This window comes from Triticum dicoccoides, chromosome 5A (assembly GCF_002162155.2).
Source record: "Triticum dicoccoides isolate Atlit2015 ecotype Zavitan chromosome 5A, WEW_v2.0, whole genome shotgun sequence".
Lineage (NCBI taxonomy): Eukaryota > Viridiplantae > Streptophyta > Magnoliopsida > Poales > Poaceae > Triticum > Triticum dicoccoides.
Window position 1 is genome coordinate 437083646 of NC_041388.1, and position 13640 is coordinate 437097285.

Sequence of the window (13640 nt, forward strand, 5' to 3'; positions counted from 1 at the left end):
AGAGTTTCTCATCTTCTGGTGGTCGAGTGTCTTCAAGGTGGTCGAGTGAGCACATCTTCATGGTCGAGTGGATGATGGTTTCTCTTCAACTGCTTCTGATTCTTTGTAGGGATGTCCTTGGGGAGGGTATGTTGGACATATCCATGACCCTACCCTAAGTACATAACTTCATCAGATGGTTACCAAAATGTCAATGCCACTTTAGTGATTTTTGCTGACATCGAGAGCAAAAGTCGACTGAAAGTTATCAACACAGAAGTGAACATGGTTGCTCCGGCAGGGACGACATATCTAAAGTGGTCAAAAACTCCCATCATGTTTGACCAGTCCGATCACCCAACGCACATTGCTACCCCTGGGCGGCAAGCATTGGTGGTCGACCCAGTCGTTGGGGGCACCCCATTAACCAAGGTTCTGATGGATGGTGGCAGTGGTTTGAACATTTTGTATGCTGAGACACTCTGAGGAATGGGCATTCCGATGTCCAAACTCACTGAGAGCAACATGCGGTTCCATGGAGTCATTCCGGGGAAGAAGGCCGATTCACTCGGCCAGATCACTCTTGATGTGGTTTTCGGTGATTCCAAGAAATACCGCAAGTAAAAGTTGACATTTGAGGTCATGGACTTTCACAGTGCCTACCATGCTAGGCAGGCCTGCATATGCTCGTTTCATGGCTCAGCCATGTTACGTGTGCCTCAAATTGAAGATGCCTAGTCCCAGAGGTGTGATTACAGTCACTGGTAATCGGTAGAGAGCAGAAGACTGCCTCCAGAAAAGCTCAAAAATTTCCAATGAGCAGATGGCAGCAGTAGAAATGGAAGTGTACAAGAAGACTGCCGACCCGAGTGATTTGTTGTGCGCTAAGATGCCTGTTTCAGAGACCGGTGAAACAAAGCCCGTGCACATTCATCCGACCGATCCCAATGTTGCTCCGACTCATATATCAAGAACACTCAACAGCAAATAGGAAGAAGCGCTCATCCAGTTCCTTCGTGAGAACTGGGACATCTTCGCATGGAAACCATCTGACATGTCGGGTGTACCCAGGGGACTGGTTGAGCACCGTTTGCGAGTCGACCCAAAAGTAAAACCTATCAAAGAGTATCTCCGTCGGTCCGCCATGGAGAAAAGGAAGGCCATTGGTGAGGAAGTGGCTCGGCTTTTGGCAGCTGAGTTCATCCGAGATATATACCACTCCGAGTGGCTCGCCAATGTCATCATGGTCCCCAAGAAAGACAATTCACTTCGTATGTGCATCGATTTCAATCACATCAATCAGGCCTGCCCGAAAGATCATTTCCCTCTCCCCCGAATCGACCATATTTGTCGACTTAACTGCGGGGTGCGAGCGTTTATCCTTTTTGGATGCGTATTTTGGGTACCACCATATCCGACTGTATGGACCCGACGAAATAAAAACTACCTTCATCACCCCATTCGGGTGTTTTTGCTATGTTATCATGCCTTTTGGTCTCAAAAATGTTGGCGCCACATTCATGTGCATGATTCAGAAGTGTTTGCTCACTCAAATCAGTCGGAATGTGGAAGCATACATGGACGACATCATGGTCAAGTCACTGAAACCTTTGCCAACTTGAGAAGATATGATATCAAGCTTATGTTGGGGAACACAGTAATTTCAAAATTTTCCTACGCACACGCAAGATCATGGTGATATATAGCAACGAGAGGGGAGAGTATTGTCGACGCACCCTCATAGACCGTAAGCGGAAGCGTTATGACAACGCGGTTGATGTAGTCGTACGTCTTCGCGATCAACCGATCTAGTACCGAAGATACGGCACCTCCGTGATTTGCACATGTTCGGCTCGGTGAAGTCCTGCAAACTCACGATCCAGTAGAGCTTTGAGGGCGAGCTTCGTCAGCACGGCGGTGTGATGATGGTGATGATGTTGCTACCGGAACAGGGCTTCGCCTAAGCACCGCTACGATATTACCGAGGTGGATTATGGTGGAGGGGGGCACCGCACACGGCTAAATATCAATGATCAACTTGTGTGTCTATGGGGTGCATCCCTCCCCCATATATAAAGGAGTGGAGGAGGGGGAGGAGCCGGCCTCCTAGGCGCGCCCCAAGGGGAGTCCTAATCCCACTGGGAGTAGGATTCCCCCCTTGCCTTATTGGATTTAGGAGAGAAGGAAGGAGGAGGGAGGAGGAAGGAAAGGGGGGCCAGCCCCCCTCCTAATTCGGATTGGGCTTGGGGGGGACCCCCTCCTTTTATCATTTCCCCTCTCTCCCACTAAGGCCCAATAAGGCCCATATACCTCCTGGGCGGTTCCGGTAACCTCCCGGTGCTCCGGTATACTCCCGTTTTCACCCGAAACCATTCCGATGTCCAAACATAAGCGTCCAATATATCGATCTTTATATCTTGACCATTTCGAGACTCCTTGTTATGTCCATGATCAAATCCGGGACTCCGAACTACCTTCGGTACATCAAAACACATAAACTCGTAATACCGATCGTCACTGAACGTTAAGCGTGCGGACCCTACGGGTTCGAGAACTATATAGACATGACCAAGACATGTCTCTGGTCAATAACCTATAGCGGAACCTGCATCCTCATATTGGTTCCTACATATTCTACGAAGATATTTATCGGTCAAACCGCATAACGATATACATTGTTCCCTTTGTCATCGGTATGTTATTTGCCCGAGCTTCGATTGTCGGTATCTCAATACCTAGTTCAATGTCGTTACCGGCAAGTCTCTTTACTCGTTCCGTAATGCTAAATCCCGTAACTAACTCATTGGCTACATTGCTTGCAAGGCTTATAGTAATGTACATTACCGAGAGGGCCCAGAATTACCTCTCCGACAATCGGAGTGACAAATCCCAATCTTGATCCATGCCAACTCAACAAGCACCATCGGAGACACCTATTGAGCACCTTTATAATCACCCAGTTATGTTGTGACGTTTTGTAGAACACAAAGTGTTCCTCCGGTATTCGGGAGTTGCATGATCTCATAGTGATAGGAACATGTATAAGTCATGAAGAAAGCAATAGAAACAAACTAAATGATCATCGTGCTAAGCTAACAGATGGGTCAAGCCAATCAAATCGTTGTCTAATGATGTGATCCCATTAATCAAATGACAACTCATGTCTATGGTTAGGAAACTTAACCATCTTTGATTCAACGAGCTAGTCAAGTAGAGGCATACTAGTGACACTATGTTTGTCTATGTATTCACACATGTAATAAGTTTCCGGTTAATATAATTCTAGAATGAATAATAAACATTTATCATGATATAAGGAAATATAAATAACAACTTTATTATTGCCTCTAGGGCATATTCCTTCAGTCTCCCACTTGCACTAGAGTCAATAATCTAGTTCACATCGCCATGTGATTTAACACCAATAGTTCACATCACCATGTGATTAGTTCACACCATCATGTGACTAATACCCAAAATGTTTTACTAGAGTCAATAATCTAGTTCACATCGCCATGTGATTAACACCCAAAGAGTACTAAGGTGTGATCATGTTTTGCTTCTGAGAGAAGTTTAGTCAACGGGTTTGCCACATTCAGATCCGTATGTATTTTGCAGATTTCTATGTCTACAATGCTCGGCATGAATCTACTCTAGGTAATTTCTCCCACTTTCAATATGTATCTGGATTGTGACTTAGAGTCATCCAGATCGGTGTCAAAGCTTGCATCGATGTAACTCTTTACGACGAACTCTTTATCACCTCCATAACTGAGAAATATTTCCTTAGTCTTCTAAGGATAATTTTGACCGCTGTCAAGTGATCTACTCCTAGATCACTATTGTACTCCTTTGCGAAACTCAGGGCAGGGTATAAAATAGGTTTGGTACATAGCATGGCATACTTTATAGAACCTATGACTGAGGCATAGGGAATGACTTTTCATTCTCTTTCTATTTTTTGCCGTGGTCGGGTTTTGAGTCTTTACTCAACTTCACACCTTGCAACACAGGCAAGAACTCCTTCTTTGACTGTTCCATTTTGAACTACTTCAAAATCTTGTCAAGGTATGTACTCATGGAAAATATATCAAGCATCTTGATCTATCTCCATAGATCTTGATGCTAAATATGTAAGTAGCTTCACCGAGGCCTTTCTTTGAAAAACTCCTTTCAAACACTCCTTTATGCCTTCCAGAAAATTCTACATTATTTCTGATCAACAATATGTCATTCACATACACTTATCAGAAATGTTGTAGTGCTCCCACTCACTTTCTTGTAAATATAGGCTTCACCGCAAGTCTGTATAAAACCATATGTTTTGATCACTTTATCAAAGCATATATTCCAACTCCGAGATGCTTGCACCAGTCCATAGATGGATCGCTGGACCTTTCTCACTTTGTTAGCACCTTTTACGATCGATAAAACCTTCTGGTTTCATCATATACAACTCTTCTTTAAGAAATCCATTAAGGAATGCAGTTTTTGACATCCATTTGCCAGATTTCATAAAATGCGGCAACTGCTAACATGATTTGGACAAACTTTTAAGCATTGCTACGAGTGAGAAAATCTCATCGTAGTCAACACCTTGAACTTGTCGAAAACATTTTGCGACAATTCGAGCTTTGTAGATAGTAACACTACCATCAGCGTCCATCTTCCTCTTGAAGATCCATATATTCTCAATGACTCACCGATCATCAGGCAACTCAATCAAATTCCATACTTTGTTCTCATACATGGATCCCATCTCAGATTTCATGGCCTCAAACCTTTTTGTGGAATCCGGGCTCATCATCGCTTCCTCATAGTTCGTAGATTCGTCATGGTCTAATAACATGACTTCCAGAACTGGATTACCATACCACTCTGGTGCGGACCGTACAATGGTTGACATATGAGGTTCGGTACTAACTTGATCTGAAGTTTCATGATCATCATCATTAGCTTCCTCACTAATAGGTGTAGGAATCACTAGAACTGATTTCTGTGATGAACTACTTTCTTATTCGGGAGAAGGTACAATTACCTCATCAAGTTCTACTTTCCTCCCACTCACTTCTTTCGAGAGAAACCCCTTCTCTAGAAAGGATCCATTCTTAGCAACAAAATATCTTGCCTTCGGATCTGTGATAAAAGGTGTACCCAATAGTTTCTTTTGGGTATCCTATGAAGACGCGCTACTCCGATTTGGGTTCGAGCTTATCAGTTTGAAACTTTTTCACATAAGCATTGCAACCCCAAACTTTAAGAAACGATAGCTTTGGTTTCTTGCCAAACCATAGTTCATACGGTGTCATCTCAACAGATTTAGATGGTGCCCTATTTATCGTGAATGCAACTGTGTCTAGTGCATAACCCCAAAACGATAGTGGTAAATCGGTAAGAGACATCATAGATCGCACCATATCCAATAAAGTACGATTACAATGTTCGGACACACCATTATGTTGTGGTGTTCCAGGTGACGTGAGTTGCAAAACTGTTCCACATTGTTTCAAATGAAGAACAAACTCGTAACTCAAATATTCGCCTCCGTGATCAGATCGTAGAAACTTTATTTTCTTGTTACGATGATTTTCCACTTCACTTTGAAATTCTTTGAACTTTTCAAATGTTTCAGACTTATGTTTCATTAAGTAGATATACCCATATCTACTCAAATCATCTGTGAAGGTCAGAAAATAACGATACCCGCCGTGAGCCTCAACACTTATTGAATCGCATACATCAGTATATATTATTTCCAATAAGTCAGTTGCTCGCTCCATTATTCCATGAGGCAAGCATCAAGTGATTCCAAAAGTCCATCTGTATGGAGATTCTTCATGCGCTTTACACCAATATGACCTAAACGACAGTGCCACAAATAAGTTGCACTATCATTATTAACTTTGCATCTTTTGGCTTCAATATTGTGAATATGTGTATCACTACGATCGAGATTCAATAAACCATTCACCTTGGGTGTATGACCATTGAAGGTTTTATTCATGTAAACAAAACAACAATTATTCTCTTGACTTTAAATGAATAACCGTATTGCAATAAACATGATCAAATCATATTCATGCTTAATGGAAACACCAAATAACATTTATTTAGGTTCAACACTAATCCCGAAAGTATAGGGAGTGAGCAATGATGATCATATCCACCTTGGAACCACTTCCAACACACATCGTCACTTCACCCTTAACTAGTCTCTGTTCATTCTGCAACACCCGTTTCGAGTTACTAATATTAGCAACTGAACTAGTATCAAATACTGAGGGGTTGCTGTAAACACTAGTAAAGTGCACATCAATAACATGTATATCAAATATACCTTTGTTCACTTTGACATCCTTCTTATCTGCCAAATACTTGGGGTAGTTCTGCTTCCAGTGACCAGTCCCTTTGCAGTAGAAGCACTTAGTCTCAGGCTTAGGTCTAGACTTGGGCTTCTTCACTTGAGAAGCAACTTGCTTGTCGTTCTTCTTGAAGTTCTCCTTCTTCCCTTTGCCCTTTTCTTGAAATTAGTAGTCTTGTCAACTATCAACACTTGATGCTTTTCTTGATTTCTACCTCCGTCGATTTCAGCATCACGAAGAGCTTGGGAATCATTTCCATTATCCCTTGCATATTATAGTTCATCACGAAGTTCTAGTAAGTTGGTGATAGTGACTAGAGAACTCTGTCAATCACTATCTTATCTGGAAGATGAACTCCCACTTGATTCAAGTGATTGTAGTACTCAGACATTTTGAGCACATGCTCACTAGCTGAGCTATTCTCCTCCATCTTGTAGGCAAAGTACTTGTCAGAGGTCTCATACCTCTTGACTCGGGCATGAGTCTGAAATACCAATTTAAGCTCTTTGGAACATCTCATATGCTCCATGACATTTCAAAACATTTTAGAAGTCCCGGTTCTAAGCCGTAAAGCATGGTGCACTAAACTATTAAGTAGTCATCATACCGAGCTTTGTCAAACGTTCATAACGTGTGCATCTGCTACTGCAATAGGTCTGTCACCTAGCGGTGCATCAAGGACATAATTCTTCTGTGCAGCAATGAGGATAATCCTCAGATCATGAACCTAGTCCGCATCATTGCTACTAACATTTTTCAACATAGTTTTTCTGTAGGAACATATCAAAAATAAACGGGGAACTTTATCGCGAGTTATTGATCTACAAATAGATATGCAAATACTATCAGGACGTAGTTCATGATAAATTAAAGTTCAATTAATCATATTACTTAACTGCTCCCACTGAGATAGACATCCCTCTGGTCATCTAAATGACCACGTGATCCAAATCAACTAAACCATGTCCGATCATCACCGGAGATGGATTAGTTTTCAATGGTGAACATCACTATGTTGATCATATCTACTATATGATTCACGCTCGACCTTTCGGTCTCCAGTGTTCCGAGGCCATATCTGCATATGCTAGGCTCATCAAGTTTAACCCAAGTATTCCGCGTGTGCAAAACTGGCTTGCACCCGTTGTCTGTGAACGTAGAGCTTATCACACCCGATCTTCACGTGGTGTCTCGGCACGACGAACTGTCGCAACAGTGCATACTCAGGGAGAACACTTATACCTTGAAATTTAGTGAGAGATCATCTTATAATCCTACCACCGAACTAAGCAAAATAAGATACATAAAGGATAAACATCACATGCAATCAAAATATGTGACATGATATGTCCATCATCATCTTGTGCCTTTGATCTCCATCTCCAAAGTACCGTCATGAACTCCATCATCACCGACATGACACCATGATCTCCATCATCTTGATCTCTATCAACGTGTCATCATATTGTCGCCTCGGCAACTATTGCTTTGCAACTGTTGCTATCGCATAGTGACAAAGTAAAGCAATTGTATGGCGCTTGCATCTTATGCAATAAAGAGACAACCATAAGGCTTCAGCCAGTTGCCAATAACTTCGTTACAAAACATGATCATCTCATACAATAAAATTTAGCACCATGTCTTGACCATATCACATCACAACATGCCCTGTGATACGCCTCCGTTGTATCTACTTTTCCAAACACTTCTGCCCTTGTTTTGGACTCTAAATTGCATGGTTTGAATGGAACTAACCCGGACTGACGTTGTTTTCAGCATAATTGCCATGGTGTTATTTTTGTGCAGAAATAAAAGTTCTCGGAATGACCTGAAAATCAACGGAGAATTATTTTGGAATATATAAAAAATATTGGAAGGAAGATCCACGTCAGGGGGGCCTCCACCTATCCACGAGGGTGGGAGCGCACCCGACCTCAACCCTGACTCCGTATATTCACTTTCGGGGAGAAAAAAACCAGAGAGAAGGATTCATCGCATTTTACGATACAGAGCCGCCGCCAAGCCCTAAACTCTCTCCGGAGGGCTGATCTCGAGTCCGTTCGGGGCTCCGGAGAGGGAATTCGTCACCATCGTCATCATCAACCTTCCTCCATCACCAGTTGCATGATGCTTACCGCCATGCGTGAGTAATTCCATCGTAGGCTTGCTGGACGGTGATGGGTTGGATGAGATTTATCATGTAACACTACTAGGGAAAAGCCTAGCAGCAGCGCGGGTTTTCGGCCTATTAGTAGCGCGGGACCGGCGCTACTAATAAGGCGCTATAGTTAACGTATAGCAGTAGCGCCTGTTGTCCCACGCTACTGCTATACATGAATAGCTATAGCGCTCTTTAGAAAAGGGTGCTGCTGATATTATCTGCAGCGCTATTTACTGGGAAGCGCTACTGCTAAATTCCCCCCCCTCGCTACTACTAGTTTTATTAGTTTTTTCCCTGCATATTTGTTTTGTATTTGAATAGGCTTTATACAATAATCTTTAGCATATCATACACATACAAATGTAATCATACCATATACATACAATTAGTCTCATCAAATCATGTCATCATCATAATCATCATCCAACACAAAGTGGTCTCTCGTCATCATCTTGAAAATAGCGATACAAGTCTCGATTACTTGCAAATACATCATCATCCATCTAAACAATGATATACGCTAGAAGAGCTATCACTTTGAGTACATGAGTTCGTATCCCTCTCTCGCATTAGCGTGAACCTAAACTAACTACTACCTGTCGCTTGGAAACCGGAAACCGGTACACTGGGGCCTAACACTCCGGCCACTTGTCGTATATATACTCCTGGCGTAGCACTTCTTCGCCATCTATGATCTATGCACCTGCATCGTCACATGAGTCGATGATATGCAACATATATAGTTGAGCAACAGAAAGAGACAGACTTGGCAAAAATAGAAACAACATATCATAAGCATAAATAACAAAGTTCATCGTACCCCAAAATGCCCTAACTAGAGTGATTTTCGCTAGTCAAGGAGGAGGACGGTTTAATTACATCACAAATAAAGTTTCACCGTGCATAACTCAAATTTTTGTCATACAGAAAGTATGGACTAGACGAACACATTTTCATATATCGACAATCACTCCAACATGTCGTTCCATCCATCCAAGTCAGGGAGATAGTCCTCGAGCTTAGTGAAAGGCTTCATGTCGAGACGCTGACAGGCTATCCATGTTCGGACGTCTTCCCGCGACATTTGTCCTTCTCCATAGAACATCCTTGTTTTTCCGACGACCTCCTTCATGATGATTTGGGCAAGTTCGCGCTGGATGTTATAGAACTCAGCTCGAAGTCGATGATCCTCGATATCTCCTATGTCCTTTGCCCATTGCAGAATATGGGCATCGCCGGATCTAGGTGACATGCGAAGGTTCTGGTGATCCCGTCTGTACTCCAGCATGTGGTGTAGGACATAGAATCCATCATTAAGAGAATTGTTTGATTGATGGATGCAGCAGAAGTCGGTCTTATGGCCGAAGGCGACCCTGCCTCCCCTTCTCTTCTTGTCCCTGACCTCTCCACCCCCTGCTTGGTAGTAAAACATAGCACTGTCGAGAACATCCTTGATGTGGGTGTAATCCTTTTTGTGAATGTTCTTCGACGAGTCCAAGTAAAGAGTGTGGGAGAATCGGGGGTAGAGGATGATGAGGACGGCCCGCCCGCCGCTGCGCAAAATAAGTACACCTCAAATTAATTAGCCTCCACCGTGCAAATGAATGATTGAATCGAAGGAAGGATAGCAGCGCGGATGACTTACACAGGATGATAAGGCATGAGAATCGCCTCCTTGTCCTTATTGGCAAGCATGAAACTGACGATGTAATCCCTCGCGTATTCACGGTGCTTTGCGCAGACTCCCAAGAAGCCCTCGTGCATGTAGTACGGGTCAGCGACAGATATGAGATATCTGCTCAACCCCGATGATGTAGTTCATGTGCAAGGCATAAAGGCAGACAAATGTAAAATCCAGCTTCTTCACGTGAAACATGTCGAATATGTAATAGAATCTCAGGAAGAACTTATCCGCGGGGAAGCTGTCGACGTACGACATTTGCCGCGGAACGTTAACCACGTAGAGTGGGTATCCTGGATCTTTCGAGGCGATGAGGCCTTTCTCTACCCGCAGCACATCGTCATGAAGTCTCCTTAGATCGCCGAGTCTGGCCCGTAGCGCTGTTGCAGGTAGGATTGGTTGACCGGGGATATGCCATTTATCCGCATCGGGGATATCTATACGATCCTGAAGTCGAGGCTGCTGAGGCGGCTGGATCATAGAATCAGCTTTTTTTCCTTTCCTCGCTCTCTTCCTAGACTTCTTTACTACCGGAAGGTCGTCCGTAATACGTTGAGATGACAATTCAGGCACCGACTCATGATGCTCAAACCCTGAGGAGGCGCCAGTATAGACATACTGTTCAGCGCCATCTCGTCCTCATCCTCATCCATGGCGACGTCATCAGCGACTAATGGAGCCTCCTCCTTACCCCGTCCGCTATCACCCAACCCGAAACCCGACGCTAATTGGGTAGGTGGGGTGTTGATGTTCATACCTTGCTGAGGCTGCGTGCTCGTGGGTGTGCTCTCGGCTACCTCCAGATGAAGCAGACTCTTTGGCCACAACAGGACCCACCCATTGCAACAATCACCAAGCCGCCGCGGTGTCTCGTCGTCATCCCCCGCTAGTATTGGAGGAGGAAAATTCTCGTGGCCCGGTTTGACACTGGCCACAGAAACCTTGAAGACGTTCGGGGGGATCGGCCGGCTGTGGAACAATGGTTCCTTCGGCTTCATTATCATCGCCTTCCCCACGTCCACCTTCTGGTCACCGATGGTGTACAATATGGTGCACGGGGTTTCGTCGGCATGCAAAGAAAAGTCTGCGACGTGAGACATCCGAAAGGCAACGAAAACGGGAGATTATACATTTATATTGAAGGGGGGCGGTGTGACAGATACCGTGAGGGCATCGAGCTCAGCCAAAGATGAAGCACCACCGAGCACGTCCGGTGCGGGAGCCGGTGCGGGAGCAGGCGCGGGAGCAGGTGTGGGAACAGGTGCTGGTGCAACTCTAGTCGAGCTGCTCCCCAAGAAGTTAGCAAGGGGAAAGTCCTATGCATTTTTTCTGGATGTTGCCTTGTCCAAGTGAAAACGCCCGTCACCAAGGAAGTAGACAAATCTGCAACCACCTGTTTTGCGGCAGCTATCACTGTTGCGACTATCTGAGATGATTTCTTCAAAACCGCAATCTCAACCTTCTTGTCAATGTTTTCTCCAGTTAACCTCCGTCTTTCCTTTCTCTCCTCCGTGGTCTCACGGTAGTACTTCTTCCACGTGGCGCCGTCTCCGACACCGTGCACGCATCCATACAACGGTCGAGTATCCACCGGTTGTCATTTCAATATGTTCAACGCCCAGTTGAATGGAGTGTCCCACTTGGGCCTCGCCAATGCCTCAGACAGCGAGTCGCTTTCGGCTGCAATCCGGTGCTGCTCTCTCTGCAAAAGGCACAAGGATCGTTTACAAATATGTCTAACGTGTGCAGTCGAATTGATCAGAAACTAAAATTACCAGCAGTCTCATGAACTCCGTAATGACCGGTTTTGTCTCGTAAACCTTCTTCACTGGGTCCCAACGGTGCCGGGCCCTGAGGACGTCATGCTCCTGCGGGACGGTGAAATCCGCCAAGGGGTCTGGGATGCCCGGACTCGCAGCTTCCGCGTCCTCCTTGGCCCATTTGGACCTCTTTCCTCCGTAACCACGGCTTCCGAGGTGGTGGCTCCCAATGTTCCTCTCTTGAAGCCCCTTCATGTACTTAGACTTCTTTTTGGCAGCTTCGGCCTCGCAAGCCTCCTTGAATATTTGAAACTGCTCTTCCGTGATTGTTGGATTATCCTTTACAATCTTGGAGTAGGGTTCCTTCTTGTCGATGATCTTTGCTATCACTCGATTTTTCCAGGCGGCCAACGCGTCGCTAAACTTGGTCATTGCGTGTTTGTTTATCTTCTTCACTGCCGGGTCCTCATCTGGATCTTTATAATCCTTCTCATTCCGGCCCAGGAACAAGAATATCTGGTGAAACTTCTATAGGAGGGAGCTCCTCATATTTTCTATCTTCTTTGGTTTCTCATCGTTGATGGTGGCGGTTGTTCGGACGATGCAGCCTATCTAATTGCCTTAGCATGGACGCACTTCCTCGGACGCCTTTGGCTCAAAATTGCCTTCGTCCACCTCCGTCACCACCAGACTAGTAGTCCTGAGTTTGTTAGGAGGTCGTTGCCTCTTTGCTTTCGGTTCTACACCGGCTCCGCTCCCCGAGGCAGCGCCGGTCTCGATGCCGGTCTGAGTCTCAGCGCCGGTCTCGATACCGGTCTCAGTCTCAGTCTCGATGCCGGTCTGAGTCTCAGCCCCGGTCTCAATGTCGGCAAGGCTAAAAAATTCGTCTGCCGCCCGGTAGACGTCGTTGCAATCACCAGAACCCTGTCCTTCATCGTTGTTAGCCATGTTTCCTATGATTAAATCTAGTCAATTAATTCTAGACCTAATAAAATGAATAATGACATAAAAAGGGCCTATTGTTTTGCAGGAAAGTTGACTCCTTCCTAGTGCGGCAAATCCCAAGCACTCGATATGTCCTAGTTTGTAGCACAAGTCATGCCGAAACTCACGGAAAATTTTGGCATGACCTTTGCTAAAAAGTGGACAAATCGAGAACCTGAATTTTGCCAGAACGGAAATGAATCAACATTCTGGCAAAACATAGGCCACTCGGCTTCATTCCCTGGAAACAACAAAAGGCCACTTGGGCACAATCGAACCACTTCAATGTCGATTATGATCAATGAGCAAACACAATTGAGGATTTTTCATATGTCATGACCACTTCAAATTTGCATCTCCTAGTGTTTGACACTTCAAGAAAATCTACACGAATCTCATGCTCTCTGAAACTCAATTCAAAAACCAAATATAGATGGATGAACCCTAGAACTCAAACTATGAACCTAGAACTCAAATTATGTCCTAAATTTTTGTCCAAATAAAAATTCACTAAAAATTAAGAAACTACTAGACTTGCAACACTAATAGAAATTTATATTTTTATATTGATTTTTTCTCTAAACTAAATCCTACCACCCTAGTTCACATCTAGTTAAACCTTTCTTTCCTAAAATTTGTAATTAAACACTACAACCCTAACCCTACTGCTCTAGTTAAGCATATACAATTTTTTCCTACGGCGAGGGAGGCAT